The sequence below is a fragment of the Poecilia reticulata genome, chromosome 21, assembly GCF_904066995.2.
Source record: "Poecilia reticulata chromosome 21, P_reticulata-male-v2, whole genome shotgun sequence".
Lineage (NCBI taxonomy): Eukaryota > Metazoa > Chordata > Actinopteri > Cyprinodontiformes > Poeciliidae > Poecilia > Poecilia reticulata.
The window spans coordinates 16,248,043-16,270,727 of NC_088850.1; the positions used below are offsets into that span (position 1 = coordinate 16,248,043).

At 39.6% G+C, this 22,685-nt stretch overlaps 1 long non-coding RNA gene across 1 annotated transcript; it reads left to right on the plus strand.

Moving 5' to 3' along the window:
- Nucleotides 1–1,614: 1,614 nt before the first annotated feature.
- LOC145549854 (uncharacterized) lies at nt 1,615–14,349 on the plus strand. Its single transcript, XR_014085706.1, has 3 exons — nt 1,615–2,017; nt 2,793–3,001; nt 13,386–14,349. It is a non-coding gene; the product is annotated as an uncharacterized LOC145549854 (long non-coding RNA).
- The last annotated feature ends 8,336 nt before the right edge of the window (nt 14,350–22,685 follow it).

The window sequence follows — 22,685 nt, forward strand, 5'->3', positions numbered from 1 at the left end:
GTGACCCAACTAGATTCTAGTTGGGTGAATCTAGTTGGTGAATCTACCTTTTAAGAAGAGTTTTCAGAGACTCTTCTTAAAAGGTAGAGTCTCTGAAAACAGTTCTTCAAAATATAGTCAGTGTTTTCAGCAAAGTTGAGCTGACTGTCCAGGAATGACCCAAGGTATTTAAAATTTGCCACAGTTTCAACAGGTTGGCCATCGAGAGAAACTGGAACCACTTTAAGGTCTTGTTTAGGTCATTTAATTAGCTCTAAATTCTTAAGAGAATGAAAAATTAATAATGAATAATAAAGACTTTGCAGTAGGGCTGCACAGTGGCGCAGTTGGTAGAGCTGCTGCCTTGCAGCAAGAAGGTTCTGGGTTCGTTTCCCGGTCTTTCTGCATGGAGTTTGCATGTTCTCCCTGTGCATGCGTGGGTTTTCTCCGGGTACTCCGGTTTTCGCCCACAGTCCAAAAGCATGACTGTCAGGTTAATTGGCCTCTCCAAATTGCCCCTAGGTGTGAGTGTGTGTGTGTGTGCATAGTTGTTTGTCCTGCGACAAAGAGCAGATTTAGAAGTACACTGAAAGCTACAGAATTTGGTAAAAACTGTGAGCTTTGCTGAAGTAATTAAAGACACAAGTTCAAATCCATGCTGAGTGAAACTCCTTCAATCTGCTAAGCAATGTAACGTGATCCTCTGCAGCAAGTGATGGCAAGCGGGGCGCGTCATCACGACTTTTCATAAGTGTGTCTTTACCTCAGCGGCAGAGGCTCCGCCGAACCCCCGAGACCGACTCATCAAACCCCTGGGGTTCGATCGAACCCAGGATAAGAACCACTGGTCTAGAGGGCAGGACGCTGCAGTTTTCAATGATAGGAAGCTGATATCATTGTTGCTGTAAAATTTAGAGAAAACAATCATTTTTGTACTTTAAATTCCTAACAGAATATCATGTAGTTTTTTTTATCAATGTAAAATAGGATTTAAATGAACAGGTCAGAGCATTCTCAGAGAATGAAATATGAGCTGGTTTAAAAAAGAAATAGATGCTTTGACTGTAAAAAAAAAATCCTTTTATTAACATCAGAACAAACAGGGAAATTAATTAAACAAGTTTTGAAGATTAATTATTTAAATTACTTAATTAGTCTCCCCAAAATTACAGGGAATTTAATGCGATTTTGCAGTGTGTATATATATATATATATATATATATATATATATATATATATATATATATATATATATATATATATATATATATATATACAATGTCTCTGAAATGGTTCCAGTGTAATATGACACAATGCTGCAAAGAAAATGACAGAAGTGAATCCGCTTAGACCGTGTCCAGTGTCGTAGTAAATTCTGAGTAATGCCGCTAAAGACGGTCCAAGTTTGATTCGTTTTGTTGTGCACAGTTGAACTTGGCCCACTCATGCCACACGTCTTCCCGCTATAAGATCACTGACAAGTAAAACGCACATCATAACCAAAACCAAAACTTTGTCAGTTTTGATTAAGAGATTATTTTTATTCTGTTCCCAGATTTGCGTGATTCTTGAATCACAATCCCAAATTCTCACACGATGTTTCGAAATGATCTCAAGGGGACCGAAGCAGCAAAGGTTAAGCTGTTGCTCTGTCTTTCTGTCTCAATGCACCATTAAAGAGCTACGATAGGTCTATTCTACATTGTTTTAAACCACTAATATGAATATTTTCTCTTTGAGTTATTTTAAACAGCTAAAGTTAGCTAAAAAAAAGACAGACTACCTGTCAGCCTCCTCTACTTATTTGCATTTTCAGGAAGCTCAAAGTGATACGAGATATTTCTGCAACAAGTAAGGGAATTATCACCATAAATAACTTCACGGACGCAACGCAAATTATTGAACTCACCCTTTAATCGCCGAGGAGCTCAGAGTTGCTGCCATAGCAACAGCAAAGCGCTTTGACGAGCCACTCGGTCAGCGACGAGCTGCTGGACATCACGGAGAAACGGACACAACACAAGTCAAACAAGTCCATGTGAGTGACTTCTCTAGCGGTATTTCATCTTAGCGTAAAGTCATAAATATACCAAGAATATGTTTCAAGTGTTTAGTCACACACACCCCTACACACACACACACAGACACACAAACACTGAGCCAAAGCAGCAGACGCATGCAGAGACTCCTGCCGGCTGCCAAGTAGCAAGGTCAAAGCAGTCCGCTGTGTACCTGAGTCTGGTCACACAGCTGGACCACTGGGACGCCTTTGACTGTGTGTGACTATATTCACGCTCAAATACAAATACAAACAAGCGCAATTAAATAAATTATTAAGAATTCAACACCAAGGAGAGCTTTACAGAGCTCTCCTTTGTTGGCTGAAGGACGATTCAGGACGAAGGACGATTCAGCCATATAAAAAATTTTCATATTTTTTATATGAAAATCAGAAAAACGTCTCCCTGCAAACAAGGGAGGAGGGTGAAGGAGGTACTATTGTTATTCATTAGGTGAAAAGTGTTTCTAGAAGCATTTGCAGGATAAACACACCTTCTTATTGGCTCTCCGGTATCTGCAAGAAGGAAACAGGAGAGTAAACTCGCTGTGTACACATAAACACTTCTGCAGACTTTGAAGTAGCGTGGAAAAAATAAAGGGGAAAAAAAGCGCAATTTGCTGCGAAAGCCTTGAGCCTTTGCTGAACTGAATGTGAACTGCGGAGTCGAACCATCACAGGAATGCGTTATAAATTACCTTTTGTTTTCACAAACGGGTTTTCATTTGTAACATTGTTGTTTGTCGTGTTGAAGGTTTTTCCAGCTGCACCACCTGGAGCATAATTCCCATCCGAGGAGTGACCAGTGCTGTGAGAGTTTCCATCCGGCTGAGGAAAGTCTCCACCAAGCAGACTAAGTGGCACAACGAACCCAGGGGAAAAGCTGCTTCATCATCGCATCGATTTGCACCCGAGCTTAACTGACTAGTTTTGTTGCATCGAGCTTCACGATTATTGATATCGGTGAGTCTCATCAACCCCAAATCATTAATGAAGCCTCTTCTGCTCTCTATGATTTCCCTAATTTAACCCAAGAGCAAGGGGAGAAAACAAGGACTCGCTGGAGTTTGTGGGTAAGCTTGAGTGTGTGTGTGTGGCAAAAGTAGAGCAAACCACCTGAATCCTAATCACATTTACTGTTGCAACTGAATCCACATAAGCTGATTTCATAGAATATTTACCAGCGAAACCAGCGGCTGCAAGGAATAACTTTTTTCTGCAGATGGGGCAAAAACAACTCGTCAGTACATCCTCTTATCTTGTCTTCCCTGTGATCTCTGGAGAAGAGAAGGAAGAACATGAGGGGTGAGTTTCCAGGCTTCAGACATGATCATTCTAAATGAACTTAGGCAGTCTGAACTACCAACTATAAGACTAATCGCATGATGAAAGTCTCGAGTGTGACTTTGTTGCAGCGTGCATGACAGTCACATCAGGACGTGCTTGCACATCTAAACAGATTAGCCAAGTCGCCTTGCACTCCGCAAATCTAAATCCTAAACATGATTTTGTTCATTTACGTGATTGCCAAGGAACGTTCTCTTCTGCGTTTTCCAATTTTGACACCACAAGGGCAAGGGCTGTTTTAGCTGGTGAGCTGTTTAAAATGTTTGGATAAAGTAGGACTGATCTGCCCTGCAAAGAAGAAACTCAGTTCTTAAAGTGTTAGAAAACAATGCATAAAGAAATAAGATCAACAAATAATAATAATAATAATAACAATATATTGTACAATTCAATAACAGAAAACACTGTGCAAGTATTATAAATAGGAATATCAGACTCACAATCCAAGGAATTAATCGGATCACTTTTTCAAAAATGTAAATAATGTGCAGGTGCACATTAATCATTGAAAAAGACAAACTATATGCAATACAGTATATCAGTACAGATGACCAGATGTGCAATAACAGATTAGTGGAAATGTTGTTTAACAAATGAGTAAAACCAGAGAAGGTAATTGCACAAATGCCAGCACGTATGGAAATTGCTATTGAGTTTGTTGGGAATCTACAACCACAGACACACAACTTTCCGCCTGCTCAACTGAGCCACGAAGCAGAGCCGGAAGTCAAAACGTTTGCCTCCAGAGACGGCTGTCGCTATGTGACGTCACCGTGTCTTTTTGGTGATAGTACGTTTAATTTAAACAGCTGAATTTAGTACGGTTTTCCGTAACGTGCATCGTCTGTGCAGTCTCACACAAAGCTTCCAACAGGGATTCTCGTTGACTGCCCGGGCAGAAAAACAAGACAAAACAAAAAAAAAACTTGCTCAGGCGAAAACTGACAGATAACTTAAGTTTTTGTTGTTGTTTTTCTTTTTTTTTATTATCACAGTGTTTGTCCATAATCCCTCTCATCCCCCTGGGATCCAATTTGGGGTTAAGTGTCTTGATGATACCCCATCGGACACGTGTCAAGAAGAAAATTGAAGTTGCACCGACGTCTTCCAGGTTACGGGTTGCACACTGTTCCCAAGGAACCGGTGTGATTCAATCACGATGCTTTTACGGTCATTGCACAAGAAAAACACAGAGTAAAGCAAATAAGTGAAAGAAGAACCAACAGTTCATGCCCCCCAACAACGAGTGTTTGTGCCGCCCAATGACTCGTAAGCCGTTTTGTCCAAACCAAGAAACCTGACCGGATCAAGACGGTGTGGAAACTTTGTAAGCAACTCTAACTATTGAATGTTATCATACAGATGCATCGGGTGCATTGCTTAAATATTAGAGGTCAGTTTGTTAAAATATTGTAGTAGACGTAAAGGAGACATACAATGCCTTTTTGTTCGCAGCTTGACATCCTTTTCTGGGATTTCATTAAAATGCCTGAGACGTTTTCTGCCTCCCAGCCCCCAAGTGCTTACAACTTAAAAGCATTCCTCAATTGAGTTTGTAGGTAATCCCAGAGCCCAATCTTAAGACAACAGCACCCTGGTGTGCGTTTTGAAAGGATTTTGTAACTGCAACCCTAACCTTTTGCAGGCGGCTCAGGAGTTCAGCAAGAATGTTCAAAGTCATTTGCAGCAAGCCGAGCTGGGCGCCACTCCTGGATGCTTGTTAGGAAAAAAAAAACTGCTAAATTCTCAAAAGCTGCCGTTTTTTTTTCACCTGGTCTGCGTCATATCCAGGGTTTGAGAAGACTCGCCGATTAGAATCGGCCTCGTTGCATGTCATGAATGGTAATGACCCGGGTTATTAAAACAGTGCGCCGCAGATCAGGTTAATAGACCGTTCAGACTCGTGATGCGAACATCAAAACGCATTTTCCACGTCTCTCCGTCTGACTTGGAACATGATTTTCGTCAAAGATGATCTTGATGCAGTTTGTTTCTTCCCTGCATCTTCCTTAATTACCTCGTGTTTTTTTTGTAAATATTAATAAATAAATACCTCCCCATCACTGAGGCAAGTTTTGATTTGCAGCTGCTATCAAATATAAATATAAACCATCATCCAGCTGAATCTCTTCATCTGTATGCAAACCTGCGGGCTGAATATACAGAGTCCACAAAAACACCCTCTTTCTATCCGACAGAGGAGATGTCATAAAAATTTGATCATTGAGTAATTCTTTTTCTTATTTGATACACAATCTCCATAGTAATGTAACAATGATTAAATAACGAAGTCTGTATCCCCTTGCTGACAGGTTCCCTATTAATAAAATGTCAGAATCAGCTTATCTAATGCATATTAAAAGTCAGGAGGACGTATCCCGGCTCAAAGCTCGTCCCTGCTGGTAATTTACAGACAGATTCCAGTTAATTCGTTCTGTTGAGACACGAGGGAGCCCGTGATATGTGCAGACGTCGGTGTACCACTCTTTTAGCACATGTACTGCCTTCTGCTAAAGAAAGCCGGGACGACACGACCAATAAACGCAGTCGATTCGGCAAAGGAACCGGTTCCAGGCAAAAGCGTTTCATGTTTATTTGTGCACTTTTCGTCTTCGGCGTACAGAGCGCGCCTCAGACTGCAGCCCTAACGTCTCCCAGGAGGGACTCAAGACACTCTTCACAGCATGCTAAGCCTCCTACATGCACCGGCTCTCGCACAAGGGTTTGTGGTTGTAAAAGCCAAAATGAGAAAGTTTGGAGCGCGATGCTGTTTGAGCTGCTGGGAGCTGTGTGTGTGTGTGTGTGGGGGGGGGTGCGCTTTGTAACGCAGAGGTGATGAGGGGCAGAATTGCAATAGCGGAAACTTTTATGGGATTACATTATTAGATAGGCGATGCATTAAATTAACGCAAGCGCACTTAAATGTTGGAGGAAGCAGCAAAGGGAGGACGTGCTCATCATATTTCGTAGAACGTAAGGAATGATGTGAAAGTGGAATTACAATAACACGACAGAAAGAGTTGCCAGTAGCTTATTATTGTTTTCCTGCTTCAGAGATGATCTGTTGCTTTTTTATTTTTCTAAAGCAAGACAAAAAATACTAAAGTATTTATTTACAGTCTGTACAAGGAAGTAAAATGATTGAAAGGTTTCTCAATTTGTGATTCAACAATGTTTGGAAGAGGAACTCGGATCTTATACCAGGTGTAACTTGGCAAATAGAAACAACCAGTATGGCTTACTGGTTTGGTTGAAGAACTTTTGTTTTATTCTACTTGTAGGCCAAGGTGAGGAAACAAAGAGAGCTTTATAAGGTCACACAAATTAGACCAAAACAGCAAAAAGACAATTGCACAGTGAGAAAAATAAAACAATCCTCAAACACCAATTCGATAACTTTTTACTTTCAAAGAGACCTCTGTCATATGGTTGTTTACTTATTGCTTTTTAATGAGAGTATTTGTTATTCCTCTGTATAAAAATAACGTCAGCCACACTTCTCACCCTCAATCAGAACAATAAGTGTTTGTATCACTTGGCAAAATGGCATCATTAGAGTTAGCAACTCGGTAAATAACTTGTAAACACTCCACAGTGGGATACTGCTGAGTCACTTGTTTGTGATTGTTGGAAACGCTACAAAGTGGAGCTTTAAAGCAGAGATTTAATTCAAGACGTTTAATTTTTTGTGTGTGATTTTTTACAAAAGTTGAAAAGAAGCTCAAACAAATGAGATAAAAGTAAAAAAATGTGTCTCGTTTTCTGTCATCTGTTCTAATGCAGACGGCATATGTAGGAGCAGCATATTTTAATATATTTACATATATTTTAATTTCCTCTCGGCTGATTTGCTCCTTCCATAATTTGCACGACTAGTTCTGCTTTGTACTTCTTTGTTTGTGCATGTTGTGTAAATTCCCTATAATAACGTTTTTTTTTCCTAACAGAATTGAATTGATTACCTGAGAAGTTTCTCCTAAATTTATTTAATTTTGCATCCATGAATTTGACCAAGGGCTGCACAGTGGCGCAGTTGGTAGAGCTGTTGCCTTGCAGCAGGAAGGTTCTGAGTTCGATTCCCGGCCCCAGTCTTTCTGCATGGAGTTTGCATGTTCTCCCTGTGCATGCATGGGTTTTCTCCAGGTATTCCAGTTTCCTCCCACAGTCCAAAAACATGACTGTCAGGTTAATTGGCCTCTCCAAATTGCCCCCAGGTGTGAGTGTGTGTCCTGTGTGTCTCTTTGTTGCCCTGCGACAGACTGGCGACCTGTCCAGGGTGACCCCGCCTCTCGCCCAAAACGTTAGCTGGAGATAGGCACCAGCAACCCTCCCGACCCCACTTAGGGACAAGGGTGTAAAGAAAATGGATGGATGTATGAATTTGACCAAAGCAGATCTATTTATTTCTCTTGGTTGTTACGGTATGTTTTCTTTTTTTTTTTTTATGATTAATATTCAGGTAAAAGACAGACCACTGAAATGTTGTTGACTAATTTTTCTTAGTAGTAGTAGCCCCAAAACACCCTACATAGCCTTAGTTTTTTATACACATGGCTACTCTGAAAACAATGTTTTTAAAAGCTGTTTTTGCATTTAAATGACAGGTGCGTGATTTTTTTTTTCTTCTTGTCCATATTAGTGTGGAAAAGAAAAGCTACAGATCCTATAAGTTATACTTCTTGTCCATGAGGATCTGATGGTAAAAATCTTGACACCACAGGACAAGAGAGCAAAAGGAAACAAAAAAAAACAAAAACGGAGTGAATTTCTATTTTAGACCCCCAACAGATCTCATAAAACATCAAGAAATATAGATATGCTGCACAGCATATTTTCAGAACCCGCTGTGTGTGTGAACAGTGAAACTACTTTAAGCTACATAGACTGAACTGTACCCCACTATTCTTGAGACAATCCCTGCCATAAGATAAGAATAAGCTCAATATATTTAGACACATTTACACCCAAATCTCACCAGTTCACTAAGTTCAACTGGGAAATTTCCTCACTACTAAATATCATGCAGCTAACTGTTAAGGTTATTATAAAAAAAGGAAACTAATTAGGTGTGACAGCAACTCAACCATGAAGTGGTAGGTCATGTAGAACCGAAATGCAGGGTCAGTAGATGCAGAGGTCACTCGCCTTATGCAGAGTCAACAGCTACACACCTCCAAATCTCACTGGCCCTTCAGAACAGCTCAGGAACAGAGTATAAGGAGCTTCAACGACTGGGTTTCCATGGCAGAGAAGCTGCATCCAAGCTTACAACACCAACTGCATGATAAGTATTGGACGGCCTGGTGTTAAAAACCAACCACTGAACTCTAGAGTACTGGAGAGATGCTAATATTGATGCATCGTGACACTCTGTCTGGCAATCCAATGAATGAGTGTGGCTGTGGCTGTTGCCGGGACAACAGTATATGTCTGACTGCATTTTGTGGTGCAGTTTGGTGTGGGGATATTTTCCAGTAGTTATTGTTGTTCTTCGCTGTGGTTTAAAGAAACTCTCAGCATACAAAGACATTTTGGAATTGGGTGTGTAAAGTAAGTGACCCAATATTTTTTGCCAATAAAGTGTATGCTGAAGTTTGAATTTAGACTTACTTAAAGACAGCAAAACCTATTGTAATTTTTAAATGTTTTAAAGGGTCATTATTGTGTACTTTCCAGGCGCAGAGTGTCTTTAAAGCACAATCAACTACCTATGTTACCTTTAGTTGCTTTTAAATGCAGTGTATATCAAACCTGACTTAAAATAAACTTTACTTTGTACCTTGAAATTGGGTCTCTGTCTCTTTAAGAAAATCCTGCTCTTTCAGGAAGTTGTCACTTCGCTCCTCTGATCTTTTTTTTAACAATGTTTTTATCTATGTTGCACTGAGAAATAGCTTGTATAATGAGCTCAGCAGATGTGCAACTCCATTAGGTGTGTGCTAATTGCTACTGGCTAGTCTGAAGGAGCTGAGTGGGGGAGTTGCTCTGTGAGGCAGAAGCTCAAAAGCTTAGAAACCGCAGGTCAGAGGAGGTGCTGTAGCCGGAGCTACGTCCACACAGGTGTTGTCCACAGCTGAATGGTTGCCATGGGAGATTACAGGATTTCTCAAATATGCTTGAATGAATCAAGACAACACTCCAGGTATGTTTTTAATGAGGGAATAAGATTATAAAATTATGTAAAACTCACTCAATTTCACATAACATTGTCTTTTAAAAAGCAATTCATAAAAATTTAGAAAAGTTTATTTTATTTTTTTTTATTTTTTTATCAGTCTCAGATTTACCATGGCTTCGGGAAAACCCGATTCAGCCATTCCTTGGAGGTTTTAAACTTTTTACCTCCGGGAATGTTTACTCTCACCCACGGTGGGTGGGAAACACATTCCCTCGTTGCTCCAGAAATGTTTTTCTGCCTTCAGAACGAAGTTAAAGTGAGAAAACGTACATGTGGTGCCGTGCTACAGTTTGTCTTCTTTCAATACACAGTAAACCTTCCGACTCAGCCTGAGGTCCTCAACACAGTAGAAAAGTTTTCACTCGAGATTGAACTATGATTATCTACCTCTAGAAGTCAATCATGATTTGTGTCACAAGGCCTTTTACATGAAAAAAAAAATCATTCCTACAAATAATGCTGCCATCACATACAAAAAAATGAGCAGATGATCAATACCTGATTTGTTTCTCAGAAGTTATCAACTATTGTATCCAGATGGCTCAATTTTCTCTTCGATAAATCCAAGCATCTTCTTTCTTACAGTACGAGCATCATTAACGTCCCCTTTGGCAAATCCCCCAGCAGGCTGTCATGTACCGTTTTATCTGGCAGCGAATTCTATCTTTTGCAGCACTTTACAATGAAAGCCTGATTGGGGAAGTGCTGCACAGATGAATGCTGTCCTGTAAAGTTCAGAGGAGCTCTGCGGAGATGGGACCTCTTTTTTTTTTTTCCCTGATTGCTCACTTTGTCAGTTTGATCTAGAAATCTGGCTCCCATTTAAAATGGTGGCGAATGCTGCGCTTTATGTCAACTCCCATGCCTCAGAGACGTCCTTTTATCCTTTTCTACAACTCTGACAGGACACAAGATCGTCTCGATGATTTGCAGGCAATTTACTTATGTTCCCTGCTGGTTTGCACCTTGACATAAAGGCAACCTTTGACTTATTCAAATAGCAACAAGACACATTTATATTTGACCACAAAAATCTTTTAGAATATTATATTATAACCAAACAACTGGACACCAACTTAAACACATCCGGAAATTGAACATGCCAAAGGGAGAGATGCTGGTATTCACTATTTGCAGCTTTCCATTTGTTGATGTATAAGCCCCTTTTGGACCACATCTATAAATGTTAAATTCCACATATAGCTACATATTCAGGGTACATTTCATTACAGAAATATTTGTTCAGATGGTTACAGTCTTACAAGCCATCCAAACACACACCGTTAAATATCCTGTTCTCTTTAATATTTCGAGGTGACATTTTTTAGTTTTTTCCTGCAGTGAATATTAATATGAATATCATTCAATATTTGTCAGACAGAAATAAACACATAAATCGGTTACCCGAGCGAATATAATCCCGTTAAAGGCGGCTGCATTCCTTGGAGTTTAAGACAAAGGTGCAGAGTGATCACACTCTGATCCTTTGTTGTGACTCACGACATGTGTTGTGAATTCAAAAGCAGCTTAAATCCCAGCAGACACGCAGAGCAGCGGAGGGAAAATGATTTGAAGCTTATTGTGTGGCATTACATTCGATTGTGTGTGTGTTCTTACCTAATCATATATATATATATATATATATATATATATATATATATATATATATATATATATATATATATATATATATATAAAAACGAGCATACTTTGTTTCTCCTAAAAAAAAAATGTAAACGTTGAATTTTTTTTTATAGCCGCCCACTTTCATTCTGGAGTTCTTTCTGCTGCTTACTCATTGATAATTGTAGTAAACCGGGAAGAGTTGAGAGTTCACCTGATATCGAGTGCAGGGGAGCAACTTAAACCCTCCGTCTGTATCCCACTTGTCTTTGGGCAATTTGGATTCTCATTAGAAATAACTGTCTTCATTAGGCGTGAAGAAGTAGCCACTCGCTGATTAAGACATGCATTAGGAAATGAACTGGAGAGCCTGGTTTAAATAAACTTGAGAGAGCAACCCGAGTTCTTTGCTTAATGGACTCACTTGGAGGTTAGAAATTCATCATTATTCAATATTTGAGAAAAAGAAATCACACACGGAGGCTTAATAAACAGAGCACACGTAGCTCCAGTGCTATTCTCTCCAAATTTTTTGAATGGAGCGCCTTCTCTCCCGCTTTTCCTGAAAACATCTACAAAGCAGTTGTTGATATTCTTGGCAGGCAAACAGCAAAGCACCTCCAAAACATTTGAAAAATGTATGACCGAAACATCATTCAGATTGATCCTCAATTCCCAGCGTATATTACATACCTCCTTTCTAGTAAGCACGCGCATACATCACACGACTGCACAAAACAGCCTAAGACCTATAAATCATGCAGTGAGACACTTTCTCTCCACTGCAGTCCACGTGCTTTGTCCACAGACTCCAACCTTATCTGTCGAGCGATTTTTCATGTGCGCGGCAGAGCGTGCGTGCACAGATTTTGGGCCACATCGCGTCGGATCTTCAGGTTTTAATCTTTGCATGTATGAGGAGAATGTTGAAATCAATTTTTTAAATATTTTTTTATATGAAATTCTAACACAAATTGCAGCACACTACTGTGCAGGCGTTACTGATGCCTTGCAGCCAAATCACCTGCAGTCCCTGGTGTGACGTTTGTGTCTAACCTGGATCTGCCACAAGTAGATATATTTTATTTGTGAAGTGCAAAAACAAAAGAGAGAAAATTCTGTGTAATATAAATTAGTAAAACGAAGCACAATAAATCCAAAACACAAATTGCACAGTTTATTCGACCACAAATATCAAAACTTTAGTATTCAGGTAACAGAAGACTGAACACAGTTTTCTACTTAACATCCTGTGTTCTTGACTTTCTCCAAATGCAGTGTTTTCTCAAATGTTGCAGCCGTTTAGTAGAATTTAAATGCATTTGAACAGATGTCGAATTAATGCTCTTTAAAGTTAATGCTCACTCTTCTGCAAAGGGTACAACTCTAAGCTTCTGAACATTAATGCCTTCTCGTGTGTTCCTCCTTTTAGAACGAATGCATTTGATGGACTTTGAGAGACAGTGATGGCTTTGTTAAGCATCCTATCAATCCTCTGAAAAGGAAATGAAATGTGGACTCTGTCTTCCAATAACGTTGCAAAAACAGTACTTAATGTCTGTGTGGACAAAGTGAAGCAGAAACCTAAATGTGTAGAGAGACAGAGATGGAAGACAATGGACTGACCAGTTTTATTCAAGGCATCCTTCTTTAATCTTTCAATAAGATACTTTTTTTTTTTACAGAATTAAGTTTCTTCACTCGTGATTTAAGTGAAGAAACTTTAAAATCGAAGTAAATATGTGTGTAATGTAGTAGAAACCTCTCGCTCTAGTTCACTCTGGTTTGGTATGATGAGCATCACCTGGTCATGTATATGAAATGTTAATTTAATCTATTCCCACGCATATTCCAGAAGAAGCATATTTCTGCTCACTGCCGAGTTGCTGAAAGGCTGAATTGTTGCATGAAAGATTTTTTTTTTTATTGTTGTTTTTCACTGAGATTCATTGTTTCGTTACTTGAGATCCAGGTGTTGTGCACAGAAATCACAAGGCCCCTTCTGAAAGTCTTTCAGGAATAAAGCAAAAACTCCTGTTTTATTCCATTTTTTTTTTCATGGGGCTCCACAGCACTTTTAATCATATTGTATATATTTAATGTTTAAAGTTTCAAATCACTGGGAATGTAGAAACACTTGTGTGGCTTCTCCATCGTCAAGTCTCACACTAACCAGTTAATGTCTGGTTCGGTTTGCAGCGTCTCCATCATGGTGCGTTCCTCTCTGTTGTGGGAGTGAATTAAGGCAGTAGTTGCGATTGGCTGTCTGATGTTGTTTGCAGCGGCACGAAGCAATGGAGAACCTTGAGGCTGTTTGATTTGATGGACTGAAATACACTCAGGTATTTCATCTGGTCTTATAGAAATTAATTGATGTTCCAAACACAATAAAGACAACTCAGATTAGCTGATTATTTTTGCTAGACACGCATATCTGTCCGTATTTATACAGCTTTTTAAACATGCAACCTTTTGGATTTGTGCAATGCAGTCAAACGACGTGACACATGAATTTTATTGAAAAAGAAAAACACAAAAGAATACCATCACCATCAAGGTAAACTAATGTCACGTAGTTCCAGCGTTTCACACAAACTGGAACAAATCTGTAACTCTGACAGAATGTCTCGCTTGCAGAGACTGCAGCATTCACTCCTCCACATTGCGCATGTCCACCGGTTTAAATACTGTTTGGAGTTTGCAGTAACATAAGTTACGCGACTATCAACGTATGTAGTCTGCTGTCAGTCAAACAAACACGTGTAGACACTATACAGTTCGACACGGTTGCTGGTGAAGGATCTGTTGCTGGAGATGACCGGGGCAGAACCGGCTAAATCGGCAGCAACGCCCCCTAGTGCGTGGACGTCGACCTCTAGAGGCTTTTTGAGGGTTTTGCGACCTGCTCAGATTGTAACTCAACCTTTTGATCGCTGAAAAGAGGGAATAAAGGAGTGACTTATGCCACTGCCTTGGGGCTACGTGATCGGACAAAGTTCAGAAGAAAAAAAAAATGCAACTGTGGTGTATCAGTGTTTGGTCTTCTGGTTCAATGGACCAGGAGTGTAAGCAGAACTGTAAGGTGTATTACAGTTGGTTGTGTTTGACTGAACCTTTACTTTCCTTTGTGTTTTAGATATGGCTTCTTTTAATCCCTATTGAATGGAATTCTTTTTTTTAATCTATATATTCTTTTTATATAACAAGTTGCCCGGAAATACCATGGATTTTGCTAAAATAGGCGAATGAAGATGAGACTATTCTACTGCAAGGTTGTTTTTATTTATTTATGACAAAGCCCTGATTTCACATTGGCTGCAGACATCGGAGGCTGTTGGTAAATTGTTTTGCAGATGAAGGTGACAGGAAGCAAAGGGAGTTATCAGCTGTATGCATCTCCCTCTCTGAGCAACATAGTGTCAGCCTTCTCTCTGATAGGAACCCTCTCCTTCCTTCACTGACTGTCCCTCCTCCCCGCCCCACAAGAGGAGAGCTCTCAGCTCCAACTCCAACCACTTTCCCATTATGCAAATGATTTCCCTGCAGAAAAGCTCCACGGCATGTGCCCATCAATTCAGCGAGGCCTCCAGTTTGAATACATACATTTTTTTTTCTCTCCCTTCCCTCCCTCATCTCTCTGCAGCACCTCCTCCCCCGTTCCTCCCTTCCTAATTCTGAAAAGGAGGTCTATTTCTGATGCATAGAGCTGGTGTTCACATTGCTGTGGTGGGGCAGGGGGGGGCTTGGAGGGGATAGAAAGAAGTCTTACCCAATCGATTTATACAGCGTCCTTTGAAGAATACTCTTCTTTCTATGGTGAGAAGTGAAATTATACAAATGTAGGGAGGGGGGGGCGGATACTGGCTGTAAAAAAAAGAAAAAGGTAAGTCGCGCTCATCCAGGTGCGGTTTGTTTAAAGCGACGACATTGCCGTTCCAAATGCATGCGTCGCACATAAACAAAGTTGTGCGGCACATTCGATTAACTCCTAAGCTGCCCTGAAGGTGTCCAGCCTTAAGACCTCGCCAGCGTTTAATCCTCACTGCCACAGAAAAATTCATGGAATGAGGAAATCAAAAACATCTTCATTCTCTGCATTGCCACTGGCGAAGAGGCCATCTGCAAACTCGATGCATAGTGATCAGCATTAAGTCTTATTTCTGATACATCCTCACCCGCGTGAGAGTGAGTTTTAATGTTGACTTTAAGCTGAGAGCACATCACATAAAAAAAAATCATAAAAAAAATCATCCTTATGCATTTCCTTTAACTGGAAGCTCGCATTTAGCAGCTTTGGGTTTTATGTGGAAGGGGAGGAGCTGTCAATCAGGTTCTGCACACATCATCCACCTTTACCTAAAGACTAAGAAAGTAGCAGCAGGAGGTTTTTAAGCTAGCAGCATGTGGTATGTATGGACCAAAGACAGCAGTTGCATTTTTAATATGTGCTCCACTTGCAGTAAGTTCAGACGGTCTGCTTTAGTTAGCAATAGCTGAGAATTAATGTTTTGACTGCTGATTAGATTATTTTTTTCCTCTTTTTTTTGGTAAAATGGAGCAAAAATGTGTCTCATTCTAGATTTGCTTTTTAGTAAACTCATGCAAACATACATGAGGAATTTCAAAAGGGAGGCTTAAAGAAGAAATATACTTTAAAAAATGGCTAAATGATTTCAAAAACTCATAAAGGCAAAAAAAAAAAAAGAAGTTATCAATAATTCAGTTAAAGCCAAATACGTGCAATTAAAATGCAAGTTCTTGAACCTTTCACTCGGGTTCTACAGAGTTTTCCCTCAGGATCTGAGACAGAGTTACAAATTTGACTCTAACCCAAGAGCTCATTTAAGTTAATATCACACACAGACTACAGTGGCTCGACTACATAATGATATTCAATGTTGACGTCTTGTGTACTGAATCTACCACAGAAAAGAAAACCTCAAAAATTGTGAAATGCCCAAATAAAAGCTGGATTTTACCCCAGAGTAAATAAAAATAACATTTTTCTTCAGAGCAGTGCTTATTAATGGTTAGTATTTGGATTTATCTCAGATTTTTATGTGTATTGGACTGAAATTATTGGACTAATTTAACCCGAATCCTATCAAGCTGGATATCAATTGCACCCGTAGTCAGAAAATATTTTGAACTCACCCAAAGTCGAACACTAACTAATAATCTCTAAAACAAACGGTGAAAGACTGAGGTCTAAAGGTTTCCCAGAACATTTTCTTTTTATGCAGATGATATAATTCGGACTCTAGAAAGATCTCATATGTTGAAGGAGGATGGGAGAATATTGTGGGTTGAAAAAAGAAATTATTTGTTTTAAACATTTTTTTCCAAGATTGAAATTGTTTAGTAAAGTGTGTAGATATTTTAGTTAAGTCTTAAGTTCTTGTTGCCCTTTTAATTGTTTAACTAAAGGAAGAATATGCTAAAAATAGCTGCCTGTTAGATGCCGAGACTTCATGTGTAATCCGTTCAATGTCTGTAAAAAAAAAACAAAAAAAAAACACAAACCCTGCACGGTCTGCACATTAGTTCTACCTGGAGTCTTCTGCCTAATCCAGCTACTAGAGGCAATTTTGAAAGGAAAACTGGCAACGAGTGTTGAATTGCTGAAACAGCCAACAGGATTCAAATCTGCAGTTTGCCATAAGCTATACAGAGGACCAAGCAATCTCTTGTCAGAGAAGACTAGAATTAAAGTCTTTGGCCCACATGCAAAACACCCTGTGTGGCAAGATGCGCGCTGACACACTTCATGCCCACAGTAATGGAAGCTGTCCACAGGGGGAAGAACTGGATCAGACAGGTATCTGCGAGAACTTCACACGGGGGCAGAGATCTGACAAGAGCTACATTGGCATAAATCAGAATGACGTAGACCGGGGGTGTCCAAACTTTCTGCATAAAGCGCCAAAATCACAACATTTTCCCAAAGATATTGTAGTGAATCATTTCTCTTTTACAACAGGAAATAGAACGTGCAATGTTTTAGCTTTTACAGTCACTTAACTTTTTGGGCTCGTTATTTTACACATCTTCTATGAACTTTGCTCTTGGATCGGTGTGCCCAAGCTGCTAGATGTTTTTATAAGACGTAATAAGCAAAATAAAGGGTACTGAGAAAATATTTTTGTGCATTCACATTTTTAGTTTAAGGAGATATAAACTTGACCATTCTAAAAAAAATGAAGGTGTTGGAAGGCGTCAGGGAATTTCAAGGCCACATGGCCACTGGCCGCACTTTGGACACCTCTGGTGTAGGGAAAAATCTAACTGAATTTTCTTTTTTTTTTTTTGGCACAACTGGGAAACTGAAGTCGTTCTCTTTTTGGAAATCAAAATTCTCCCTTTTCCCCATAGACCATTTACCTATGTTCATATAAACATTAATTAGACCTCGTGTTTTCTGACATGAGTATGTTTCAGGAGTGTTACAGATAAACTACGACTTAGATTATTCATTTAGTAAAATGGCTCAAAACACGATAAACAACACTTGGTGCATTGCAGGTTGAGAAGAACAAAGCTCAGAGCTACTATAAAGCCTCCTTCTGAATATATAATAAAAAGTAAGATAATAAACATAATTAAAAGAAGAGAAAATAACATAAGAAGGACTTGGCAGGCTGTTCGATTTTTAAGTGAAGTGTGTTTTTTCACCTCCCTTCACTTCTGGCCCTATTTTATGAAAGCATTCCAGAAGAAAGCAGCTATTTTTGGCTGATTGTGCTTGATGTGTTATAATGAGCTGATAATTAAGGGATTTGCTTCTTTTTCAGTCTAAACAAAAAAGTAGCAAATCAGTCAAAAACGATCCTAAATCTGTCGTTTCATCGTTGTTTTTTGTTACTATGACTTCTCTCACCGAATACAGGACAAAGTGTGGAAAAAAATCTGTCCAGAACGAAGAGGCGTGGACATAAAAGGTAGACAGCTGCTGCACAGGACAATTTATGTTATTCTGAACCCCGTTTTACTCCAGTGGACAAAGAACCATTTCCAAGAAACAGAGAAGCACCGTGTTGGGACCTTGAGGTACCAAAACAATTTGCTCAGCATGAACTAAATAAAAACTGCCCGTTTCTCACAAGGCATCACCTGAGAATAAGGCGAGAAACAGGCTGAATATTTCAATTGTTGAGAACACGATTTTTTTATTTTTTCTTCAACTCTCAAAATGACGATTTATTCTGGCAGCTGGACTGTTTGTACATATCCAGAAAGAAGCCAATGTGTATCGATATTATGGAAAACACCTGAAAAGCTGGGTTCAGAGAGGTAATTTTGCCTATTCTGGTTTCACGCACATGCAAGCATGAGTCTAATTGCGAATTGTCATTCCACACTGAAGTGTAAGATAACAAGGCTTTGTTTAAATGCCCTCTCTTTGAACTTATTTCATCAGCTGCCACTGAATCAATACAGGCTGACAGCTCTTTCTTCTACAAGCAAACTGTACCGAAACCTATCAAGAAAAAAAAAATAAAAAATAAAAAACGAGGACAGCATTCTAACTCAAACTGACTACAAGTCAATTCAAAAGATTAACCATCACCCAAGTCCTACAGAGAGTTTTTAGGTAAAAAATTTTTCTCCCCTCATTTAAGGAATTTCACAAATTACTTTTTTTTTTTTTTTTTTTTACATGTCCCAACAGAGACAAGGAGATTATCTCTCCGGGTTTATAAATCAAGTGCGCGGCAGATGAAGAGGAGGCATGGCTCTTAATGAGCGACTGGCACATGCCATTTCCTTGTGATTCACCAGAGATTAGCATGATTACGCCATGACAGCTGCGTAATTACATGGGAAGGTCCCAACCAGAGAGCCGAGGACATGTTTGAGCAGCTGCAGGCAGCCCCTCCGTCACTGTACCGTGACACTGTACGCACAACTCTGCAGGTTGGATGTACGGAGGTTTAACAAGAAGGTGACAGTTGTGTGATTGTACGGGCAAGTGACGTGATTATTATGTCATAATTGATTTCACGCTGAATGCAAAATGTTTGAGAAATTTCAACCTACTGCAGAATCCATCACAAAAAGACACACTGATCAAGACAACGGATTTCAGCTAATTGTGCTGCCATCAAAAAAACAACATATGAGCCACAATAAAATGCTTTTCTTGACTGAGAAACTTTATGTTCGCAAACGATACTTTACATGGGTGAAGTTCTCAGTCATCGCTGGGGAATGGACTGTGCTGCGTTTCGTCTTGTGAATGAAGAAGAATAAAAGTGCTCAATCCTTACAGTTCTATGTCTCATTAATTTCAGATTGTCACAATATAGAGTTATGGTCTGTCAAGAAAAAAAAAATCAGAAGGAAATTGAAGTCAAGCTCTGTAGACCCAGATGAGAAAGTCATGCATCGTGCTGCGCTTTCTGTTTTATGAACATTTGTCGTCACACACTCTGATTGTGTCACAAAAGTGTGTTTTATTTTATTTTTTTAAATGACTTGCCTGCTTTGTAAAACAACTGAGACGTTCCTTGAGAATCGAATGTCACCACAACCATGACTTCTAGGTTTTGTGACACTGAAATGAGTTTTTGCTTCAAAGTTTTTCGCTGGATGGAAAAAGCGTCAATATTATCAAATGCAGAGCGGTAGGAAAACAAGTCCTTCATCCCTCTTGTGGGAAACAAAAGAAACGCGTCTCTGATTTTTACAGAAAACGACATATCTGCGCGAGTAGATGGAAATGGAAAGCAGCATTTACAGCCATATAATATATTAATGATTTACCGAATTTGCGATGGAGGAATGGTTCTGTCAAATTTCCCCAGTTCCTCTCGTCGTTCCTTTCCTGCATGTCAAGCAGGAGACACTGGCAGCAAGCTCGCCTCCCTAGGTGTACCGCTCAGGTTTTAATTTAACACAGTCAAGCTACAAGGTTATCCTTTAGGAATTGCTCCACGGCTGCAGAATCCAGTCAACAGTAGCAATGAACGAGAAAATAAAAGCTTGTGACTCGGTTTCAGGGGTGAAAGTGGGATTTGTGACCATAATAACAAGCCGAGTTCATTCCAGCAACACATCCTGCTTTTTCTTTAATATAATAAATGTCCTTGGGTAATTACTTATGTATCTATTTTTTTTTTTTTTGCAAGTTATATCCTAATACAAAACAATGTATCAAATTGAAATTGGATTGGGTAGGTTCACGTTTTAATTTCAGTTAGCTTGGTGTGTGGAGTTTGCATGTTCTCCCTCTGCAACGTCTCGGTTTCCTCCCACAGTCCGAAAACACACAGTGAAGGTTTGAGACTGTAGAAAGTGCCTAAAATTAAAGCACACAAAAAAAAAAACACACACACACGAAACAACCATTTCCTATTGTGCTAAATAAATTGTCTGACTCTCCCTCAAGCCTGAACTCTCAGGAGAAGATCGATACTTGTGTCGGTCGAAACGTTGAAACGTTTTGTCCTGGATGATTCATTCGTACTCTCATGCTGATGTAGGAGCAAACCTGGAATTAGCCTTCCTACCAAAAATGAATTGTAACTTCAACACCAGGAATTTGAACACGTGGGTCCTACAGCGTAACAAGCCGTTCACATGGATTGTTTAAATGCCGTAGCCTTAAAAGGTCAAACAATCGGCACAGCACACGGCCGATGCTCAGTAAAGACAAGTTGCTAAGAGGTTAGCATGTGCGCCAGGAGATCACATGCCAACAATAGCAAGATGGAGAAGCAGAAGACGTGAAGCTTTGCTAAACTTTCATTATAGATTATATAGTTGGCTCAAATATTCAGAAACTGAAAAACGTGACTTATGTTGCATGACACGTGACTTGGTTGTTACTTTTCATTTTTGACAGAATCTGTCAAAAATGGACTTAATTTCTCCTCCTTAGCTGACCGGTTGATTCGGGAATCTCTTTCATAAAACCTTTAGAAAGAGACTTGGAGATCCTCTGGCAACTTGTGTGTGAATTTTTAAAGGACAGCTGTTCTAACATGGTTAGTGTTACATCTCTGAGCCTCCAAACAAGGCAGTCCAGCACGCGTACTTTGGTCAAGGGCAGGACAAAGTGGATAAAGTGTCATTCTCACCATTTATATGCACGTCACACAGAGTCACAGATCACTGAGCTTCAGTCATGGTAGTTAGTGACGCTCAGTGATCAGATTCCTCTGGGAGGGGTAATTAAAAGCCTTCGATTGGGTTGCGGCATTGAGTTAAGGGAACTGGTTATTTCTTGTACTGAATCAAGAAATTATGAGGTTTAGTATAATTATCTGGGATCTCCAGTTACTTAGATTCTAGTACTGCTAATGTTTGTTGTTGCTACTTTTTTTTTTAGCCATCTTTTCTCAGCTGCATTCGTTGCTGATAAGAAATAAATGTAGTATTTCTTCTAAATTACTATAGAGCGGGCTGCTGAACAACACTGACAGACTTTCCAACATGTGTTGGATGTGATCGACCGGTGACAGCTTTAAAGCCAAGTTTTGTGAGTATTTCATTTATTTCTATTAAGAGAGTTATCCGCATACACACAGGAAGATCAAAAATGCAATGCAATAAGGAATAATTGCAGTAGTTCAAAGAAACTAGAACATTTGTTTTGCCTCGTGACCTTTTGTACGCAGCTTACAATCTGATGCTGACATATACTTGAACTTCTCAAACTGAGCCTATAGCTACACAGCAGGGAGGATTTTTTTTTTTTTTTATGTTTTAAGAAAAATCAGCACAGTGGACATTCTGTTCGACGAAATCAAAATAATTGACAGCTTGATAAAGCCTCGCCCCCACCTTCACACAGTCGTATTTTTGCAGCCGTAACCAGGAGTGGCAGGTCTGTCAAACTCAGGCATTCTCCACGGGCAGAGACGGCGTACATGGCTCTGCATTAAGTTCCCACGATGCAGCGCTTCAGGGGAAACACAGTTGTCTCAGCTGAGGAAGTATAAAACAAGTGCATGTGGAGATTTTCAGAGTTTGGGTCATTAGCTTAATCTCTGGATCAGTTTATCGGGAACGATTCTTTTGCACAAACCAGCAATTTTATTTGCAGTGTGCGGAAGTTAATTATGAACTTCACAAGGGATAAAAAAAACAGCATGTACATTTGTTTGTATAGCCATCGTTTTATGTAAAGAATAGAAAAAAAGGCAGATTGTGATGGTGCAAATATGCTTATTTAGTTTCACAGCATAGCAGCGGACTAATCAGGCTGTGAAGTGTTCACTGTGGAAATCAGCTCGCTCTGTGGCGGCTGAGTTTTGAAAATGGCGACAGGCTTAGCTACAACCTTTTTAAAATATGGACAGAACATGTCAGTGATATTGACAGTGGAGGGGTCAGTCAAGCAGGAAACTTTCAATAGAAAAGTTTCCTGCTTGACTGAAACTTTTCTCAACAAAAGATGTTGAGATATTATCAACTGGAGTTAAGGAGCTTTTTTACGTTCACATCACTGATGTCCTGAAAAAATTTAAGCGTGAAAAATTACCACAAGTGGGAAGA